This window comes from Sus scrofa, chromosome 6, assembly GCF_000003025.6.
Source record: "Sus scrofa isolate TJ Tabasco breed Duroc chromosome 6, Sscrofa11.1, whole genome shotgun sequence".
In the NCBI taxonomy this organism is placed as follows: domain Eukaryota; kingdom Metazoa; phylum Chordata; class Mammalia; order Artiodactyla; family Suidae; genus Sus; species Sus scrofa.
The window spans coordinates 57,793,358-57,817,038 of NC_010448.4; the positions used below are offsets into that span (position 1 = coordinate 57,793,358).

General features: G+C 38.8%; 2 pseudogenes; both read right to left on the minus strand.

Annotated features, from left to right (window-relative positions):
• On the minus strand, nt 13,108–13,696 carry LOC110261371 (annotated as a pseudogene).
• Nucleotides 21,921–22,931, minus strand: LOC110261372 (annotated as a pseudogene).

The window sequence follows — 23,681 nt, forward strand, 5'->3', positions numbered from 1 at the left end:
ATGTTTGAACCTATCTGACTATCAGGCTAAAGCAGATCCAGATAGGAAGAGGTTAACATACTTGCAAAACAGGGCAACCACAAACCAAAACCAAAAAATACATTCACAAAAACTAAAAAGGAGAGGAAAAAAACATAAAATAAAAGGAAATCATCCAACTAAATGAAGAAAGGAACAAAGGAGAAACATATAATCAACTGGAAAACAGGGTTTAAAATGGCAATAAATACATATTTATCAATAATTACCTTTGGAGTTCCTGTCATGGCACAGCGGAAACGAACCAACTAGGAACCATGAGGGTGTGGGTTCAATCCCTGGCCTCGTTCAGTGAGTCAAGGATCCGGCATTGCTGTGAGCTGTGGTGTAGGTTGCAGATGTGGCTTGGATCCTGTGTTGCTGTGGCTGTGGCATAGGCCACAACTGTAGCTCTGATTAGACCCCTAGCCTGGGAACCTCCATATGCCACAGGTACAACCCTAAAAAGCAAAAAAAGAAAAAAAAATTGCCTTAAATGTCAATGGACCGAATGCGCTATTCAAAAGACACAGAGTGGCAGCCTGGATTACAAAACAAGAGCCTATAATATGCTGCCTAGAAGAGACTCACCTTAGGGCAAGCACACATATAAATTGAAAATAAGGGGATGGAAAAAGATACTTCATGCCAGTGGAAAAGACAGGAAAGTTGGAGTTGCAATACTCAGATCAGACGAAATAGACTTTAAAGCAAAGGCTGTGAAGAAAGACAAAGAAGGACACTATTTAATGATAAAAGGATATATTCAAGAAGAGGATATTACACTTGTCCCTGTATATGCCCCTAATATAGGAGCAACCAAATACATACAACAAATACTAACAGACATAAAAGGAGAAATTGATGGGAAAACAATAATAGTGGAGAATTTTAACACTGCCTCATATCAATGGACAGATCCTATAGACAGAAAAACAATAAGATAACAGAGACCCTGAGAGATACAATAGAACATTTAGACTTAATTGACACTTTCAGGACATTACACACACACACACACACACACACACACAAAACCCATAATATACACTCTTTTCAAGCGCACATGGAACATTCTCAAGGACTGATCATATACTGGGGCATAAAATTAACCTCAACAAATTTAAGAGTACAGAAATTATTTCAAGCATCTTCTCTGACCACAATGGCATGAAAGTAGAAATGAACCACAGGAAAAGAGACAAAACTGACTTCATGGAGACTAAACAAGATTCTACAGAAAAACCAATCGGTCAACAAGGAAATCAAAAGGGAAATTGGAAAATACCTTGAGACAAATGACAATGAAAACAACAATTCAAAATCTATGTGATCCCACAAAGGTAGTTCTTAGAGAGAAATTCATAGCGATACAGACCTTCCTTAAAAATGAAGAAAAATCCCAAATTAACAATTTAACATACCACCTAAAAGAATTAGAAGAACTGAGAAAACCAAAGGGCAACAGAAGGAGGAAATCATAAGATCAGAGAGGCTATCAATAAAATAGAGATTCAAAAAACAATAGAAAAAAGAATAAAACCAAGAGCTGGTTCTTTGAAAGGGTAAACAAAATTGACAAACTTCTGGCCAGACTCGCCAAAGAGAAGAGAGAAAGAACCAAAATGAACAATAAAAAATGAAAAGGAGAAATCTTAATGGATACTGCAAAAATGCAAAAAACATAAGAGAATACTACATAGACCAACAAAATTGACAAGATAGAAGAAATGGACAACTTTCAAGAGACATACAGACTACCAAAAATGAATCAGAAGATAGAGATCAATTGAATAGAACAATCACTAGAAATGACACTGAGTATGTACTAAAAACACTCCCAGAGTTCCTGTCATGGCTCAGTGAAAACGAATCTGACCAGCATCCACGAGGACACAGGTTTGATCCCTGGCCTCACTCAGTGAGTTAAATATATGGCAGTGCTATTAGCTGTGGTGTAGGGTGCAGATACAGCTCAGATCTGATGTGGCTGTGGCTTGGGCCAGCAGTTACAGCTCCACTTTGACTCCTAGCCTGGGAACCTCCATATGCCAGAGCATGGCCCTAAAAAGCAAAGCATAGCAAAACAAACACTCCCTTCAAACAAAACCTAGGACCACATGGCTTCTCAGGTATTCTACCAAACATATAGAGAAGAATTTATATCCATCCTTCTTAAACTTTTCCAAAAGGCTGAAGAAGCTGAACACCTTCAAAAAATTCTATGAAGCCACCATCACCTTAATACCAAAACCAGAAAAAGATACTACCAAAAAGAAAATTATAGGCCAATAACTTTGATGAATATAGATACAAAAAATCTCCACAAAATTTTAGCCAACTGGATCCAATGATGTATAAAAAAGATCATATACCACGACCCAGTGGGATTCATCCCAAGTTCAGAGGCTGGTTCCACATATGCAAATTAATCAATGTCTTACAACACTTTAACGAAAAATAAGGAAAAAATCATATGATCATCTCAATAGATGCAGAAAAAGTATTTTACAAAATCCAATATCCATTCATAATAAAAACTCTTACCCAAGAGGGTATAGAAGTAATATACCTCAACATAGTAACATACCTCAATATAATAAAAGCCATTTATGACAAAATCACAGCCAATATAGTACTCAATGGAGAATAGCTGAAAGCCTTTCCACTAAAATCTGGAACAAGACGATGTTGCCCACTCCCCCCAATTTTATTCAACATAGTATTGGAAATCCTAGCTGCAGCAATCAGACAAACAAAAGAAAGAAAAGGTATCCAAATAGGAAAAGAAGAGGTAAAACTGTGACTGTATGCAGATGACATGGTACTATATACAGAAAATCCTAAAGACATCCACATAAAAATTACCCAAATTGATCAATGAATTCAGCAAAATAGCAGGATATAAGGTTAACATTCAGAAATCAGTCGCATTTTTGTATACTAACAATGACATATTAGAAAAGGAATACAAAAATATAATACACTTTAAAATCGCACCCAGAAGAATTAAATACTTAAGAATAAACCTGACCAAAGAGGTAAAAGACTTATATGTTGAGAACTACAAAACATTAATCAAGGAAATTAAAGAGGATTCAAAGAAATGCAAAGATGTTCCTGGATAGGAAGAATTAATATAGTTAAAATGGCCATACTACTCAAAACAATCTACAGACCTAATGCAATCCCTATCAAGTTACCCATGGTATTTTTCACAGAACTAGAACAAACAATCCAAAAATTTATATGGATCCATAAAAGACCCAGAATTGCCAAAGCAATACTGAGGGGAAAAAACAAAAACAAAACAAGCAAGAGGTATAACTCTCCTAGGTTTCAGACAATATCATAAAGCTACAGTAATCAAGACAGTGTGGTACTGCTACCAAAGCAGACATACAGACCAATGGAACAATATCCCAGAAATAAACTCAGAAACCTCTGGTCAATTAATCTTCAGCAAAGGAGGCAAGAATATAAAATGGGGAAAAGACAGTGTCTTCAGCAAGTGATGTTGGGAAAACTGGACAGCTGCATGTAAATCAATGTAACTAAATCACATCCTCCCACCATGCACAAAAAATAAACTCAAAATGGCTTAAAGACATAAACATAGACAAGATACCTTAAATTCTTAGAAGAGATTTTAGGCAAAACATTATCTTACATCAGCCGTACAATGTTTTCTTAGGTCATTCTCCCAAGGCAATAGAAATAAAAACAAAAATAAACCAATGATACCTCATCATACTTACAAGTTTTGCACAGCATAGGAAACCTTAAAAAAAAGAGACAACCTATGGAATGGGAGAAAATAGTTGCAAATGAAGAAGCAGCCAAGGGCTTAACCTCCAAAATATACAAACAACTTATACAACACAACAGCCATGAAACAAACAACCCAACTGAAAAGTGGGCAGAAGACCTAAATGGAAATTTCTCCAACAAAGACATCCAGATGGCCAACAGCTCAACATCACTATTAGAAAAATGCAAACCAAGACTACAATGAGATATCACCTCACACGAGTCAGAATGGTTATCATTAATAAGTCTACAAATAACAAATGCTAGAGAAGTTATGGAGAAAAAGGAACTCTCCTGCACTGTTGGTGGGAATGAAAGTTGGTAAAACCACAATGGAAAATGGTATGGAGGCACCTCAGAAAACTAAATATAGAACTACCATATGATCTAGCAATTCCACTCCTGGGCATACATCTGGACAAACTTTTCATTTAAAAAGATACATGCACCACCATGTTCACTGCAGCACTATTCACAATATCCAAGACATGGAAACACCCTAAATGTCCATCTGTTAATCAATGGATTACGAAGATGTGATACATATACCCAATGGAAAACTACTCAGCCCTAAAAAAGAACAAAATAATGTCATTTGCAGCAACATGGATGAAACTAGAGATCCTCATACTAATGAAATAAATCATAAAGAGAAAAATAACTATGATATCACCTGTATGTGGAATCTAAAATATGGCATAAATGAACCTGTCTACAAAATAGAAACAAAGTCATGGACATACAGAACAGAGTTAAAGTTGCCAAGGGGGAGGGGGAGGGTGTGGGACAGACGGGGTGTTTGGGGTTAGTAAACAGAAACTATCACAATTGGAATGGACAAGCAATGAGGTAGTACTGTATAGCACCAGAAACCATGTTAAATCAATTGTCTTGGAACAATGGACAATAATATGAGAAAAAGAACTTCGACATATATATAAAAAACTGGTCACACTGCTGTACAGCAGAAATTGACAGAACATTGCAACTCAACTACAATAATTTTTAAAAATTTGTTTCCTTAATTGCCATCTTTGAAAGGTGTATTTTCCCCTTCAAGATATAGATCTTTCCCATTCACTTAAATATCACAAGTCATTCCACGGATGTTGTTAACAAACCAACTTGACTGATCACTTAAAATTTATACACATGAAAATCTGAATGCCTTCTACTACAGACAACGTGGAATATGGATCAGGGATCATACTGGTCACTACACACGCAGATCACATGTATAGCTCTGACACAGGGGACTGGTGCAACATCATGACTCCGCTCTCACTGTTGGTGAAAAATTATTGTGCTGGACTGAAGAATTGCGTCCCCCCAAATGGATAGGTTGAGACTCTAACCCTGATAGGACAGTCCTCAGAAGGACTTTTGAGGCAAAATTCTTTCTTTCTTTATTTTTTTGTCTTTTCTAGGGCCACACTCGTGGCATATGGAGGTTCTCAGGCTAGGGGTCCAATGGGAGCTGTAGCCACCAGCCTATGCCAGAGCCACAGCAACGTGGGATCTGAGCTGCATCTGTGAACTACACCACAGCAATACTGGATCCTTAACCTACTGAGCGAGGCAAGGAATCGAACCTGTAACCTCATGATTCCTTGTTGGGTTCATTAACCACCAAGCCACGATGGGAACTTCCGAGGCAAAATTCTATGCATGGATGATGGTGATAACTTCTTAGTGCATAGTCTCGGAGAGAAAGATTATGAGCATTTTCTATTTCTGGTAGAGGCTGAGAAAAGCAGCAGGCCTTGTGGAGCAGGGATGGCACGTTCTACTATTTGTTCATGTTCTTGGGCTGGTTTCCTCTATTAATGGCTCTGAGTCCTCCAGTTGGCTATGAGGATGTACCTGAAAGGTTTACTCCGGGCACCTACCCCCTCCCAGACAACAATGGAGCCTGTGCTCAGGCCCCTGCCCAGCTATGCTCCTGGATCACCAACCTCTACAAGGCAAAGTATCTCCCACTAAAGGCTTTTCTATTCCAGTGTCCAGACTTTTCCTGCAAAATCCTTACTCCGCTCAGCCCACCATCTGCACCTGCAAAATAATTCCTCCTCTCACATGTGTCCTTGAACTGCCCACCCAGAACACTGTTGCTCCCCGAGGACAATTTCAGCTGCCTGTGGAACCAGAAAACATAGCACAAACTTGACCTCTTCTAAAACACAGCTATAGGCCAGCATGGAGATCACCTTGTATTTTCCTGTCACATCCAGCCGCTCTCTTCTGTATGAGCACACACCCAGCAGGCCTGGTGTCTCCTGGTGACACAATCTTAGAACATCCTTAAGCCTAGATGTCCTTAAGGCAGCACCAGCATCCTGGGACTGAGCTCAGAATATAAAGTATTAAGAGAATATCCTTAGCAGAGCTTACTCCAGCACAGACTCCAGCAGACTCTTCAGGCATTTGTTCCATGTTGTGCAAGTTAAATGGTAGCACAGATTTCATCTGCACCCATAATCTTTTTTTTTAATTACTCAATGAATTTATTACATTTATTGTTGTACAATGATCATCACAATCCAATTTTATAGGATTTCCATCCCATAACCCCTAGTGCATCCCCCCACCCCCCAACCTGTCTCCTTTGGAAACCATAAGTTTTTCAAAGTCTGTGAGTCAGTATCTGTTCTGCAAAGAAGTTCATTCTGTCCTTTTTTCAGATTCCACATGTCAGTGAAAGCATTCGATGTGGTGTCTCATTGTCTGACTGACCTCACTTAGCATGATAATTTCTAGGTCCATCTATGTTGCTAAAAATTCTGGTATTTCATTCCTTTTAATGGCTGAGTAATATTCCATTGTGTATATGCATCCAGAATCTATACCCAGTACATCATACTCTAACTCTTGGGGACCCAGAGGTCATTAGAGAGCATACCATCTGACAGGACAGCCTATTTACTGGTCCTGGTCATTCACTCTCAGCAAAAGACATGACTCCTTCCAAATACCTATGTCTTTTTTTGCATGCTCTTTATTCTAAATAAGACAATGGGAACTAGCATTAACGTAAATATTTATGTCTGGAAAATATTTATGATAAAAGGGCCCATTGATGAAAGTACCTTTCTAAACATTTCTAAACATCCTAACCATGTAATTTTTAAAAGAGCATATATGCTTTACATAAGAAATAAAACATAATAAAATGGAACAAATATTTCCAGTAATGTTTTCACTCCTATGAGACCACCCTAAGAGGTAACCACTGTTCATAGCCATATCAATATGGTAACAATTAAAAATATTTTTTCCTAGCAAAAGATCTACTGGAGTCATCATAAAATAGATCTGTATCCTTTGGTGTTACTACCTTGGTAATATCCTGTACGATGGCAACAGAGACTCGGAAGATACAATGAAGGTGACTAACCATAGAACTATGTTGTGGACTTAATGTTGTGTCCCCTAAAATTCATATTATAAAATTCTTAAGTGGTATTTGGACATAATTGTCATGTGTTGAAGCTCTCATGTATGGGCTTAAGGCTTTTATACTGAGATAAAAGAGTAAGCTTGCTTCTTCTCTCTTGCCGACATGTGAGGATTCAACCAAGAGGGCCATCAGCAAAACAAGCAGAGCTATCTCATCAGACACCAAATCTGTTAGCACCCTGATCACGGACTTCCCAACCTCTGCAACAATGAGAAATACCTTTTGTCATATACAGACCGTGATATTCATGTGTGTGTTTCTGTTTTGTTACATTCATTTATGCACTTTCTTTCTTGATTTCCCATGTAAATAACAAACACAGTATTTGTTTTTCTCTGATGTATTTCTTTTTTTTTTTCCTGTCTTTTAAGGCCACAACCTGTGGTGTGCAGATGTTCCCAGGCTAGGGGTCAAATCGGAGCTGCAGCTGCCGATCTATACCACAGCCACAGCAATGCCAGATCCAAGTCACGCCTGTGACCTATACCACACCTCATGACAATACTGGATCCTTAACCCACTGAGCGAGGCCAAGGATCAAACATGCATCCTCATGGATACTTGTTGGGTTCGTGACTGCTACACCACCATGAGATCTCCTCTCTGACATATTTCACTAAGCATAATACCCTCCAGGTCCATCCATGTCAAGAGTTATATACACAGATGGATAAAGAGAAGGCAGGAGAGGGAGAAACAGAGAGACATCTTTACTCATTGATCTGTTGATGGACACCTCGGCTGCTTTCATATCTTGACTATTGTAAATAAACCTACTAATGAACATTTGGGGTGCATTTCTCATTTCATCTTGGTGCTTTAATTTCTCCATGTATATACTCAAGACTAGAATTGGTACATCATACCATAGTTCTACTTTCCTTTTCTTGAAGAAGCTCTATACTGTTCTCCATGGTGGCTGTTCCCATTTACATTCCCATCAACAGTGTACAGGGGTCCCCTTTCTCCAGATCCTCTCCAACATCTCTTATTGGTGGCCTTTTGAGATAGCCATTCTGACTGGTGTGAGGCGATGGTTCCATCTTGGTTTTTTTTTTTTTTTTGTCTTTTTGCCATTTCTTGGGGTGCTCCCCCAGCATGTGGAGTTTCCCAGGCTAGGGGTCTAAGTGGAGCTGTAGCTGCCAGCCTATGCCAGAGCCACAGCAACACAGGAACCAAGCCGCGTCTGCAACCTACACCACAGCTCACGGCAACGCCAGATCCTTAAGCCACTGAGCAAGGCCAGGGACCGAACCTTCAACCTCATGGTTCCTAGTTGGATTCGTTAACCACTGCGCCACAACGGGAACTCCCCATCTTGGTTTTGATGTACATTTCTCGGATGGTTAGCAATATAAAGAATATTTTCATATTTCTGTTGGACATATATAGGTCGTCTTTGGAAAAATCTCTATTCAGGTTTTGATCCATTTTATAATTGGGCCATTTGTGTTTTTAATAGTGAGTTATATGTGATGCTCAAGTGTTTTTGATTTTCTCCCTTGTGGCCATAATATTTGGAAATATTTCCCCCATTTATTGGACTGTCCTTTTGTTTTTTCAGGGGTGCCCTTTGCTGTGCAAAGGCCTTGAAGTTCAAAGCAATCCCATTCCTTTACCTTTGCTTTTGCTTCCTTTGCCTTAGGAGATATATCCCCCCCCCCAAATATTGCCAGGGTTTATGTCAGAGGGTTCCATCTACATTTTCTTCTAGTTATATGGTTTCAGGTCTTACATTCAGGTCTTTAATCTCTTCTGAGTTTATTTTTCTACACTGTGTGAGGTGATGTTCTAACAATGATCAAAATAAAAGGATTCAATTCATTAAGAAAGGACAAGAAACACATATCATCTCAACAGATGCAGAAAAAGCATATGAGAAAATTTAACATCCATTTATGATAAAAACTCTTGCCAAATTATGTATGGGGGAACATATCTCAACATAATAAGAGATATTTATGACAAACACACCACCCAAAGAAGACTCAACGGTGAAAAGCTGAAAGTCTTCCCACTAAATTTAGGCAGAGGACAAGAATGCCCACTCTCATCACTTGTATTCAATGTATTTTTGGAAGTCCTATCCGTGGCAATCAGACAAGAAAAATAAATTTAAATGTTTTGAGATAGGAAAGGAAGAGGTAAATTTGTCATTATTTGAAGGTAATCGAATAATCTATGTACAGAAACTAAAGACAATACACAAACCCTATAAGAACCAATAAATGAATTCAGCAATGTAGCAAGATAAAAGATCAGGCTAGGAAAATTGGTTAACATTTTTTGCACTAATAGTGAAATATCAGAAAGAGAAAGTAAAAATTTCCATTGCACTAATAGTGAAAATTGCATCAAAGAGTACCTAGAAATAAACTTAACTGAGGAGGTGAAAAAAACAAATGTTGAAAACACTGATAAAGGAAAGTGAAGATGATTCTAACAAATGGAAAGATATCCCGTGGTCTTAGACTGAAAGAATTACTGTTGTGAAAATGGCCATAGTACCCCCCCCAAAATACCTACAGATTTAATGCAATAGGTATCAAAAGACCTATGGCAGGGCATCCTTGCTGTGTCACAGTAGGTTAAGAATCCCATAGCGCAGCTTGCTGCAGAGGCCCTGGTTGGATCCCAGTCCAGCCAGGTGGATTAAAGACATGCCACAGAGGATGTGACACAAATAGAAAAATACAAAATGAATAATTTTTAAAAACAAAACAAAAAAACTATGTCATTTTTTCACAGAACTACAACAAATAATTCGACAATTCATATGGAACTACCTAAGACCCTGAATTTCCAAACCAATTCTGAGGAAAAACAACAAAGTAGGAGCCATAAAACGGGCAGATTTCAGACTATACTACAAAGCTGAGTACTCAAAACAGTGTGGTATTGGCACAAAAATACACATATAGGTCAATGAAACAGAGCCCAGGAAAAAACCTGCACATCTAGTCGATGAATCATTGCCAAAAAGGCAAGAACATACAAAAGAGAAATGACAATCACTTCAGCAAACACTCCTGGGAAAGCTGGACTGCCACATGTAAACCAATAAAATTAGAACACTTCCTGCATCACATACAAAAATAAACTCAAGGGAGTTCCCATAAGCGGCTCAGCAGAAATAAATCTGACTAGTCCAAGAGGATGCATGTTTGATCCCTGGCCTTGCTCACTGGATTAAGGATCTGGCATTGCTGTGAGCTGTGGTGTAGGTCCCAGCTGTGGCTTGGAGCTGGCATTGCTCTGGCTGTGACATAGGCCAGTGGCTACAGGTCCGATTTGACCCCTAGGCTGGGAACATCCATATGTCATGGGTGCAGCCCTAAAAAGACAAAAACAAACAAACAAAAAACAAACTCAAAATGGCTTAAAGTCCTAGGGAGTTCCCATTGTGACTCAATGGGTTAAGAACCTGACTCATATCCATGTGGATATGGGTGATCCTTGGCCTTGCTCAATGGGTTAAAGGATCTAGCCATTGCCACAAGCTGTGGTGTAGGTCATAGACGTGGCTTGCAACTGGCATTGCCGTGACTGTGCCATAGGTTGACAGCTGAGGCTCCAATTTGACCCCTAGCCTGGGAACTTCCATGTCCCAGAGGTGCAGCCATTTAAAAAAAAAAAGGCAGACATTCCTGTCATGGCTCAGCAGTTAATGAACCTGACTAGTATCCATGAGGACACAGGTTCAATCCCCAACCTCGCTCAATGGGTTAAGGATCCATCCTTGCCATAAGGTGTAGTGTAGGCTGGCAGCTACAGCTCCAATTTGACCCCTAGCTTGGGAAACTCTATATGCCTCGGGTGTGGCCATAAAAAGATAAAAATAAAAAATTAATTAAAAAAGGAAAAAAATTGGTTTAAAGACCTAAACATAAGACATGACATATTACTACTCCTAAAACATAACAAGGGCAAAATTCTCTGACATAAATTGAAGCAATATTTTTTTAGATCAGTCCCACTTGGCAAAAGAAAGAAAGGAAAAAAAATAAACACTTTGGACCTAATCAAACTTCAAAGCTTTTGCACAGAAAAGGAAATCACCCCCACACATGAAGGACAACCTAGGAAAAGGGAGAAAATAGTTGAAAATGATGTGACCAACAAATAGCTTAATATCCAGATCACACAAACAGTTCATATATATATCAATATCAATAAAATACCCCAATCAAAAAATAGCTAAAGATCTAAATAGACATTTCTCCAAAAAGACATATAGGTGACCAACAGGCACCTGAAACAATGCTCAACTTCACTAATTATTAGATAAATGCAAATTTAAACCACAATGAGCTATCACCTCAGAGTGGTCAGAATCATAATTATTAAGTAGTCCACAAACAATAATTGCTGAGCAGGTTGTGGGAAAGTGAACCCTATACATTGTTGGTGGGAGTGTAAACTGGTGCAGACACCCTGGAAGACAATACGAATGTTCCTTTAAAAACTAAAAATAGAATCCTCCTCCTGAGAATATATCCATAAAATATAAAATCTCTAATTGAAAAAGATACCTGCACCCCAATGTGACAACAGTATTTGTAATAGCCAAGACAGAGAATCCACCCAAATGCCCACCCCTATGTATATTAATACACACACACACATGCACACACACATGCATGCATTGGAGTATTACTCAGCCATTACAAAGTCAAATATTGCCATTTATAGCTACATCTATGGACCTAGAGAATATTATACATGCAGGAAAGTCAAACAGAGAAAGACAAATACTGTATGCTATTACACGTGGAATCCCAAAGTAACACAAAAGAATCTATATACAAAGCAAAAACAGACCCACAGACATAGAAAACAAACCTATAGTTACCAAAGGGTAGGGGGAGAGAGGGAGGGACAAATTAGGATTGTGGGATTAACAGAAGCCACTCGTCTCAAAGTAAATAAGCAACTAGGATTTACTATATAACACAAAGAATTACATTCAATAGCATGCAATAAACCATAATGAAATACAATCTGAAAAGAACAATTGAACCACTTTGATGTACAATTCCAAACAACAGAATATTATAAACCAAACATACTTCGTAATAATTTTTAAGAGTGGAGTCTCTAGTCCCCACAGCCCTCTGGCTCTGCTGAAAAAAAAGCCCCACTGGCTTTCAAAGCTCAGTGGTCTGGGGTCTTATCTCCATGCTGTGAGACCCCAGTGCAGGGCTGAGACCCCTCACTCCTCAGGGAGAAACCTGGCCATTTATTCTTCTCCTGTGTGGGGGTCACTCACAAGGGTGATGGTTCCTGTCTAAACCACAGCTCCACTCTTCCTAACTGTCTTGCTGTGGATAATTCTGCATTTCTTTAGTAGTAGAAGGTCTTTTCTGGAAGCTCCTGGTCTTCCTCATCAGTATTTGCTCTCCATATAGCTGTAATTTCCGTGTCTCCATGCGAGAAGGAGGCTCAGGATCTTCCTACTCCAACTTGGAGCAGAGTCCCGTGGTCTGCTTGTTACAGCAGCCCCAACTGACTGCAATGGATGTTCCTGCTTAGTGAAGGGGGCGGTGGGTGGAACATAACCCCCTGGGCTTTAAAGAACAGGTGTCAAATAAATACAACAGAGATGTAAGAGATTGAAAACTGGAGGGGGATTCAACTCACTAAACTGGCTTCCTCGATGGAGTGAGTCACGTGGGAGTAATTAGGGGAAATCATACCTGCCAACAACATGAACAAGCCTGGAAGAAATGATTCCTCAGGTGCCAGTTCAAACATTACGTTAGGACTCAGAGGGTAAACAAATGAATGAAGTGGCAACGATGCACTGTGGAAAGGCATCTGATTTACAGATTTCTCAAAACAGTAAGAGATGGCGCATTCCTTTTCCAGGCAAAGTGGGGCCTGTGTTCTGTGGAGTCACAGCTCAGGAGAAGAAATGGCGGACAGTTGGGAACCACACAGCCATGACTATAGTGATGTTCACAAGGAATCAGCAGGGATTACAAAGAAGAGTCAAAATCAGTTGAAAGATAGAGGAAAGGATATAAAAGTAAACAAAGGTGCTCACCCAGAGAAGGATGGTTTTGGCAGCTCTGGACTCATGGGAGGATCTAGGGGAGGCATTTGTCCTATGCAAGTGTTGGACCTGCTGCATGTGTCTGTACAGGATGAAAACCATGGAGATGCTGGCCCAGAGCACAGGCCCCAGACATGAAATATCAGGGAATGAGAGTAATACTATGATAGTGCTTCTCTGGTTTTGTCATGAGAAAGAGCAGAACAGTACCCAAAATCCCTTGTTTGTGCTGTTTTCATCATTCCATTTGCCAGTTATATCCATAGGAGAAGTGACATTTACCACAATGTGCAGCATCCAACACAGGGAAATAGAGAAACAATGTACTTGGGAGGTTTTACTTTAACTCTGCACATATGTAAGGGATTGTATTGAATCTGTAGGTTGCCTATCAAATTACCAATGTCATTTTTTCACACCATAAGATCATTTCTTAAAATTTGTATGGAAACAGAAAAGATCCTGAATAGCCAAAACCATCTCTAAAAAGAAAAATAGAACTAGAGGAATCATGTCCCCGTCTTCAGGCTATGCTACAAAGCAACATTCATCAAAACAGCATGGTACTGGCAGAAAGTGTAATTTCAAAAACTACTCAGAGTCATTCTATTTAAAATCTTTCATTCTGTCTTGACAATGGAAGGACATTATACACAAATCTACTTTCAAGTGCCATATTTTGGAGACATGCATTTAAAAAATTTTAAATACATGCATAGGTCCTAAATGCACAGATCAATGAAACTGTTCCAACTGAACACATTGCTGTATGCACCACTTGGGTCAATAAGCAGATACTGTCAGAATGCACAGACATGCTGGTGGGTATGTCAATACATGACCACTGATGTGACATTTAATAGCATAGATTATTTTCGCCACTTTTGTAATTTATACAAAGATAATGATACTGTATTACTTTTTATAGGAGATATTTTTCACTCCTTATGTTGTTTGTTAATTTAGGTTGCATAAAGTTGTATATCATTCCTTGGCTTCATATTATAATTGGTTCCTGGGTTTCTGGAAATAGCTTTCTAATTTGATTAGTTTTAAAAGCACTAATGAGCTCATTTTCAGTGGGTGGAAACTACTGATCATACACATTCTGATCCAGAAGTATAGATGTGCAATGTAGTTGAACTGAATAATCCTCATCTACCTTTTATCAGCAGTAAGTATCTAAAGACCCTTATGAATATTCAAAGGAAATTAATGAATGTAATATCATGGGCTGCTTGCTTCTCATGTTATTGGACAAAGATGTGAATGCAAAGCTGAGCTCAAGCTTCAAATTCCCAGTTCAAACATCCTATAAATGACCTGAAGTTTTCTCTGTTTGCCCTGAAGGAGACTCATCTCCCTGACGGATGGAGACTGCTTTTTGTTTTTTAAATGGCCACACCAGCTCATACAGAAGTTCCTGGGCCAAGTTCTAGGATGGATGCCAAGCTGCAGCTGCAGCAATGCCAGATAATTTAACCCACTGCACTGTGCTGTGAATAGAACCTGAGCCTCTGCAATGACCCCAGCTAATACAGTTGGATTCTTAACCCACTACACTATAGTGGGATCTCTGAATCAAGCACAGAATCGCACCCTGGTGATATGTCCCTATGAGGGACATCTCAGAACCAAATGCAAGTTATGCACTAAGAAATTTAAATCTGGACATGTTGTTTGAAGGAGTATTATTTTAGAACAGTCTTAGAGTTACAAAAATGTCAGTTTCCACATATTTCCCTTAGACCCCACACTCAATTTCACTGACTTTTATTAATATCTTACGTTAATGTGTAAAGTTGTTCTGATTCAGGAACTAAAATTGATTAATTCATATCAGCTAAAGTTAATATTTTATTCAGGGTTTCTTAGTTTTTCCTTCATATCCTTTTTTCCTTTCCAAGACCCATCCAGATAACAAGTCATATGTTGTAGTCACTTCTACTGAGTCTTCTCTTTACTGTGACAGTATGTGAGATATGTAATGATTATGACAGATTTGAAGAGCCCTAGTATGGTATTTCGTAGAAACACCCTTAACGTCAGAATTTTCTCATAATTATACTGTAGATCTGTGTTTTTGAAGGAGATTTGCAGAGGTATACATGCCATTTTCATTTCATCATATCAAGGGTACATACAACCAACATGACTCCTCACTGCTGACAGTAACCTATGTCTCCTGGATGAGGTAGTGTGCCTCTGGTTTGCTCATTGAAAATTAATTTTGTCACTTTTCATGGTATACTCTATAGAAAGAAGTCACTATGAGCAGCCCACATTTAAGAGGAGGATGTTATGTTCTACGTCATTCAGGACAAAATTTCAACATAGTTATGTGGAATCCTTCTGAGAAGGACATTATGCTCATTAACATGCACCAAAAATAGGAGCACCTAAATAAAGAAAGAAAATACAAACAGATATAAAGGGAGAAATTGACAACAGTACGATAATAATATGGGACTTCTATACTTCAGTTATATCAATAGGCAGATAATCCAAATAGGAAATCAATAAGGCAACCGTGATCATAAGTGACAGAGTAGTCCAGTTGGAACTAATAGATACCTATAAAATATTCCAGCCCCAAATAGCAGAATACACACTCTTCAAGTGCACATGGAACATTCTCTAAGGTAGATTACATGCTAGGCCACAAGAGAAATCTCAGCAAAATAAGATGATTGAAATTATACAAAGCATTTTTACAACTATAATGGTATGAAACTATGAATAAATTACAGAAAAAAATGGGAAAATAAAAATCATGTAGAGACTAAACAATGTATTACTAATACCATAGGGTCAATAAAGTAATCAAAGAGTAAATCAGAACATATCTTGATTCAAATCAAAATACAAACACAACTTTCCAAATCAGCAGGACACAGCAAAAGAAATTCTAAGAGGAAAGTTTATAACAGTACATGCCTGTCTCAAAATATAAGAAAAATATCACAAAGAACACCTCAATTACTACCTAAAGGAATTAGAAAAAGGAAAACAAAGCCCCACAACAGCAAATGGAAGGAAATATAAAAGATCAGAGAGGAAAGAAATAAAACAGAGACCAAAAAATAATAGAAAACATCAATGAAACCAAGAGTTTTTTTTTTTTTTTTAAAGATCAACAAAATCCATAAGGCTTTAGCCAGCTTGTTAGTACAAAAAGAAAGAAGTCACAAATAAACAACAAGAGAAATAAAAGAGGAGAAATCATGACTGATATTATAGGGATACATAAAATCATAAAACAATGCTATAAACAGTTATATGCCAAGAGTTTAAAACTTACAGCAAACAGATAAATTTCTAGAAATGTAGAAGTATCTAGGACTGTCTCCAGAAGAAGTAGGCAATTGGAACAGACTCATCACTAGTGGTGAAATCAAATTAGTAATCAAAAAATGCTCAGCAGAAGTGCCCATTGTGGCTAAGTGGTAACAAACGCAACCAGTATCCACGAAGACTTGGGTTTGACCTCTGGCCTGGCTGAGTCAGTTAAGGATCCAACGTTATCCTGAGCTGCCCTAGGTTGCAGATATAGCTCAGATCTGGCATTGCTGTGGCTGTAGCACAGGCCAGCAGCTGCAACTCCAATTCGACCTTAGCCTGGGAATTGCATTTTCCATGCATGTGGCCTAAAAAAAAAAATGCTCAGCAAAGTCCAGGACAGAATGTTTTCACAGAGGATTCTACCAAACATAAAGAAGAGGTAATACTTATACCTCTCAAAGTATTCCCAAAAAACTGAAGAGAAGGGAACACTCCCAAATCCATTCTCTGAGGCTATGTTTACACAGATAACATAAGCAGGAAAAGATACTATAAAGAAAGAAAACTATAGATAAATCATTATTTACAATAGCCATGGAGTTCTCACTGTGGTTCAGCGGAAATGAGCCTGACTAGTATCCATGAGGATCCAGGTTCAATCTGTGGGCTTGCTCAATCTGGCATTGCCGTGAACTCTGGTTAGGTTGCAGACACTGCTAGGATGTAACATTGCAGTGGCTGTGGTGTAGGTCAGCAGCTGCAGCTCCCATTTGACACCTGGCCTGGGAATTTCCATATGCCACAATTGCAGCCCTAAGAAAATACCAAAAAACTCCAAAACAAAACAACAAAATACGATAGCCAGGATATGGAAGAAACCTATGTGTCTATCAACAAATAAATGGATAAAGATGTGGTACACACACAAAAAAAACACACACACACACACAATGGAGTACTAATCAGTTACAAAAGAATGAAATTTTACCATGTGTAACAACCTGGATAGATTCTGAAGACATTATGCTTAGTGAAATAGGTTGGAAAGAGAAAGACATATATTGTTTATCACTTATATACATAATCTATAGAATAAAACAAATGGATCAATAAAACTAACAGAAACAGACCCACAGATATGGAGGAGAAACTAATGGTTACTACTGGTGAGAGAAAAGGGAGTAGGTGTGAGATAGTGAGAAATGAGAACTTGAAACTATTATGCATAAAATAAATTAACTACTAGAACAGATTTTACAGCACAAGGAATAGAGCAAAAAGTTTATAGTAACTTTAAGTGGAGTATAATCTCACTATTGGGGAAAAAAATAAATAAAAAAGAAAAAACTGGAAAAAATAAAAAATAAATGGAGTATAATCTTTACAAATACTGAATCACTATATTTTACAACTAAAATTAATATTATATTGTAAATCAACAAAGTGCAAGAGAAAAAAATTTAAATTTAAAAAGACAATCAACGTCATATACCACATTAACAAAAGAAAAGTCAAAAACCATATGATCATCTCAATAGAGGCAGAAAAAGCATTTAACAACATTCAACAACCATTCATGTTAAAAACTCTTACCAAAGTGAGTATAGAGGGAACATACCTTAACATAATCAAAGCCATTTATGACAAACCCATAGCAACTATAATACTCAATGGAGAATAGCTGAAAGCCTTCCCACTAAAACCTGGAACAAGACAAGGATGCCCACTCTCACCGCTGCTATTCAACATAGTATTAGAAGTCCTAGCCACAGCAATCAGACAAATGAAAGAAATAAAAGGCATCCAAATAGGAAGAGAAGAGGTAAATCTGTCACTGTATGTGGATGACATGATACTATATATAGAAAACCCTAAGGATTCAATCCCCAAACTACTTGAACTGATTGACAAATTCAACAAAGTAGTAGGATATAAGATTAACATTCAGAAACCAGTCACATTTCTGTATACTAACAATGAAATATTAGAAAAGGAATACAGAAATACCTTTTTAAATTACACCCCAAAAAATCAAATACCTGGGAATACACCTGACCGAGGAGGTAAAGACCTAATATGTCAAGAACAATAAAACTTTAATCAAGGAAATTAAAGAAGATGTAAAGAAATGGAAATATATTCCATGCTCCTGGGTTGGAAAAATTAATATTGTAAAAATGGCCATACTACCCAAGGCAATCTAATTTCAATGCAATCCCTAGAAAATCACCCATGACGTTTTTCACAGAACTAGAACAAACAATCCAAAATTTTATATGGAACCACAGAAGACCCAGAATTGCCAAAGCAATTCTGAGGAACAAAAACCAAGCAGGAGGCAACTCTCTTCCAGACTTTATGCAACATTACAAAGCCACAGTCATCAAGACAGGGTGGTACTGGTTCCAAAACAGACATATAGACCAATGGAACAGAATAGAGAACCCAGAAAGAAACCCAGACACCTTTGGTCAATTCATCTTTGACAAGGGAGGCAAGAATATAAAATGGGGAAAAAAAAGAGTCTTTTCAGCAATATTGCTGGGAAACCTGGACGGCTGCATGCAAATCAATGTAACTAGAACACACCCTCACACCATGCATGAAAATAAACTCAAAATGGTTGAAAGACTTTATATATAAGACAAGACACCATCAAACTCCTAGAAGAGAACACAGGCAAAACATTCTCTGACATCAACCTTACAAATGTTTTCTCAGGTCCGTCTCCCAAAGCGACAGACATAAAGCAGAAATAAACCAATGGGACCTAATCAAATGGACATGCTTTTGCACAGCAAAGGAAACCAAAAAGAAAAGCTGAATAGCATTGTGAACTATGTCTAGATACTCATGTTGCAACAGAAGAAAGGGTGGGGGAAAAAAATGTAATTGTAATGTATACATGTAAGGATAACCTGACCCCCTTGCTGTACAGTGGGAAAAAAAAAAAAAAAAAAAAAAAAACAAAAACACAACTTACAGAATGGGAGAAACTAGTTTCAAACGATGCAACTGACAAGGGCTTAGTCTCTAAAACATACAAGCATCTTATACAACTCAACAGCAAAAAAGCCAACAACCCAATGGAAAAATGGGCAAAGGACCTGAATAGACATTTCTCCAAGAAAGATATACAGATGGCCAACAAGCACTTGAAACAACGCTCAATATCACTGATTAGAGAAATGCACATCAAAACTACCATGAGATACCACCTCACACCAGTCAGAATGGCCTTCATTAAGAAGTCCACAAATAGGAGTTCCCATCATAGCACAGTGGTAACGAATCCAACTAGGAACCATGAGGTTGCGGGTTTGGTCCCCAGCCTTGCTCAGTGGGTTAAGGATCTGGCATTGCCGTGAGCTGTGGTGTAGGTTACAGACATGGCTTGGATCCCAAGCTGCTATGGCTGTGGTATAGGCCGGCAGCTACAGCTCCGATTAGACCCCTAGCCTGGGAACCTCCACATGCCACAGGAGTGGCTCTAGAAAAGGCCAAAAAAAAAAAAAAAAAAAGTCCACAAATAACAAACACTGGAGGGGTGTGTAGAAAAGGGAACCCTCTTGCACTGTTGGTGGGAATGTAATCTGGTACAACCACTATGGAGAACAGTACAGAGGTGCCTTAGAAAACTGTACATAGGGAGTTCCCGTCGTGGCGCAGTGGTTAACGAATCCGACTAGGAATCATGAGGTTGCGGGTTCGGTCCCTGCCCTTGCTCAGTGGGTTAACGATCCGGCGTTGCCGTGAGCTATGGTGTAGGTTGCAGATGCGGCTCGGATCCCGCATTGCTGTGGCTCTGGCGTAGGCCGGTGGCTACAGCTCCGATTCGACCCCTAGCCTGGGAACTTCCATATGCCGCGGGAGCGGCCCAAGAAATAGCAACAACAACAACATCAAAAGACAAAAGACAAAAAAAAAAAAAAAAAAGAAAACTGTACATAGAACTACCACATGATCCATCAATCCCACTCTTGGGCATATATCCGGACAAAACTCTACTTAAAAAAGACACATGCACCCACATGTTCATTGCAGCACTATTCACAATAGCCAAGACATGGAATCAACCCAAATGTCCATTGACAGATGATTGGATTAGGACAATATGGTACATATACACAATGGAATACTACTTGGCCATTAAAAAAAATAATGCCATTTGCAGCAACACGGATGGAACTAGAGACTATCATCCTGAGTGAAGTAAGTCAGAAAGAGACAAATCCCATATGATATCACTTATATCTGGAATCTAACATATGGCCCAAAGAACCTCTCCAAAGAAAAGAAAATCATGGACTTGGAGAATGACTTGTGGTTGCCAAGGGGGCAGGGGAGGGAGTAGGAGGGACTTGGAGTTTGGGGTAAATAGACGCAGACTGTTGCCTTCGGGATGGAATAGCAACAGGATCCTGCTGTGTAGCACTGGGAACTCTGTCTAGTCACTTATGATGGAACACTTAATGTGAGAAAAAAGGAAGTATACGTGTATGTGTAACTGGGTCACCATGCTGTACAGTAGAAAAATACATATATAAATAAATGCTAAAAAAAGAATATTCTTGCATCACAATAAAGCAAGTAAAAATACAAAACTATAAAAAATTAAGAATAATAAAAAATAAAAATATAATCATATAACATGACAGAGGTGCTAATTATGGAACCATAGCAATACATTACAATATGTGAATGGAACTGTAACTGGTACGCACTCAATTTACAAATATTTTATGTCAAATATAAATTTATAAAATCAGCCATAATGAAATTTTTTTCTCCTTTTGCAGCACTTCCCTTCAACCTTGCTGTCTCTACATGAAAATATTTAAACATGCTATTCTCAATTCAAAACCACCTGTTTCCAGTAAACCCTTGCCATCTATTGAGGATGCTATCTATAAAATTCATAGCTGTTTCCCAAAGGTTCTACTGGCTGAGAGTGAACCTCCACACCAGGCTATTGTCTACACTGAAAGGACATTGATTTCTTCGCTTTCATCAATGACCCCTGCACACACGGACCCATGTTCATGTATACCTTTATCTACAAGTCCACGACTATTTCATTCCTGGGAAAAGATGTTTTAGACTGAAGGCTACCCACTTGAACACTCCAGAATATGAAGATCATCTCTATTATTATACTCTAAGTTCTGAACTCCTTTTCTGAAAGTACCAGAAACACTTTAATTGAACAGTTCTTTACAAGATACCTGTATTTCATGACGATATGGTTACATGTCTTCATTTCGAAAAAGACGGGTACTATGACCTATTCCCTATCTTTCAAAATTCAATTTTTTGGGGGGACTTAGGAAAGAACAACTGGAAATTGTGCACTGTGGAAAGATATACAATGTACACAGTTCTTATAATAGCAGGTGATTTTGCATTCCTTATCCAGGCAAAGTAGAGGCTGTATAGAGTGGAGTCACGGCTCATGAGCAGAAAGGGGCTCACCGTTGGGAACCACGCAGCCATAATTGCAGAAATGTTTACAAGGAACCAGCTGGGATTATCAAAAAGAGTCAAAATAACTTGAAAGATGGAGGAAAGAGTGTAAAAATAGACAAAGCTGCTCACCAGGAGAAGGATGGTTCCGGTAGCTCTGGACTCAGGCAAGGATCTAGGGGAGGCATTGTTCCTACGAATGTGTTGGACTGCTTCTTGTGTCTGTACAGGAGGAAAACCATGGAGCCAGTGGCCCAGAGCATGAGCCCCAAACATGAAACATCAGGAGTAACAGCAGCAATGCATAAATGCCTCTCTAGCTTTGTCATGACGAACAGCAGAACAGTATCCCAAATCTTTTTTCTTTGTTTTGTTTTTGTCACTCAATTTGCCATTTACATAGAGAGGATACTTGGTATTTACCAGCATTTGGAGCGTCCAGCACAGGCACATCGAGGGAAGAATGTATTGGGGAGCTTTTGCTTGAAGCACTGCCCACCTGGAATTCTGGGGGCTGATCATGATCACCTGAAAGACACACAAGAGGCAGATGCTCCCCATGGACACTCCCCTCCCCACTCGGTGAAGAAAGAAAATAAGTTTGCATCCAAAATCACTGGGGGAATATTCCCACCCAAAGGGTGCCATGGTCTGGGGGACTCCTTTAGAGAGAAGGGTCAAGAAGTTGGCCACAATCAGGTGCTGAAGAATCACGTCTGTGGACCGTGACCTGCACCCAGTGAAGTAAAGGATGATATAATGGCAAAAAAGGGAGAAATTCCCCAGGATTCCAACCACGGTCTGTGTCAGGATGATCACATCTGTGGTCACATCCCTGCTGGCCATCCTCCCAGCTCAGTCTCTAATGTTTGTCTTGTGACTTAGAAGGTCCTGGGTGGGGATATGAAGCAAGTGCTGCATGTGTCCTGTCAGCTGAATCCTGTGGTGTCCACTGACCCTGAATTCCCATTTAGAAATTTTTCGTCATGTTTTTCAGTCGTAGCAGCCTTAAAACTATGGAATGTATGACATTAAGGGGACTTATACGTAAAATCACTAGTTGAAGATATTAAACTTGTACACTTCATTCTTCACAAATCCATGAGCCAGGGACACCTGTAACTTTAATCTAGAGGGAAGGGTAGCACAGAGAGGTTAGGTATCTGTCGACATGTGCTGTGTAGGGCAGAGTGAGGACTTCAAACTCTGTGCAAGAGTGTGGTCTGTTAAACACAGGGCACTGAACCACCAGGCTCTGTCCCAAAGCTAGTTAGTTGTACTCAAATTATGATCCAGATCTATAGCTAGTCTTGATTTCACAATGTGACATATAGTTTTAGACTGGTGGTATTTTATATTGTCATTATAACACGATTCCATGTATTTGTAAAGCTTTATTCTACAGAGTGCTATCAACTAGGAATTAAGTTTAGATATCTTAATGCATGTACACGCCCTGCTGACAGTCAAATACTTCAGGAACCTGCACCATGACAAGTTCAGGTAATGAAGAGGAGAATGGCTCAATGTCAGGATGGAATCAGCAGATTCATTTGCTTTTATGTCAGAAAAGCAGGTATAATGGCACCTATCACA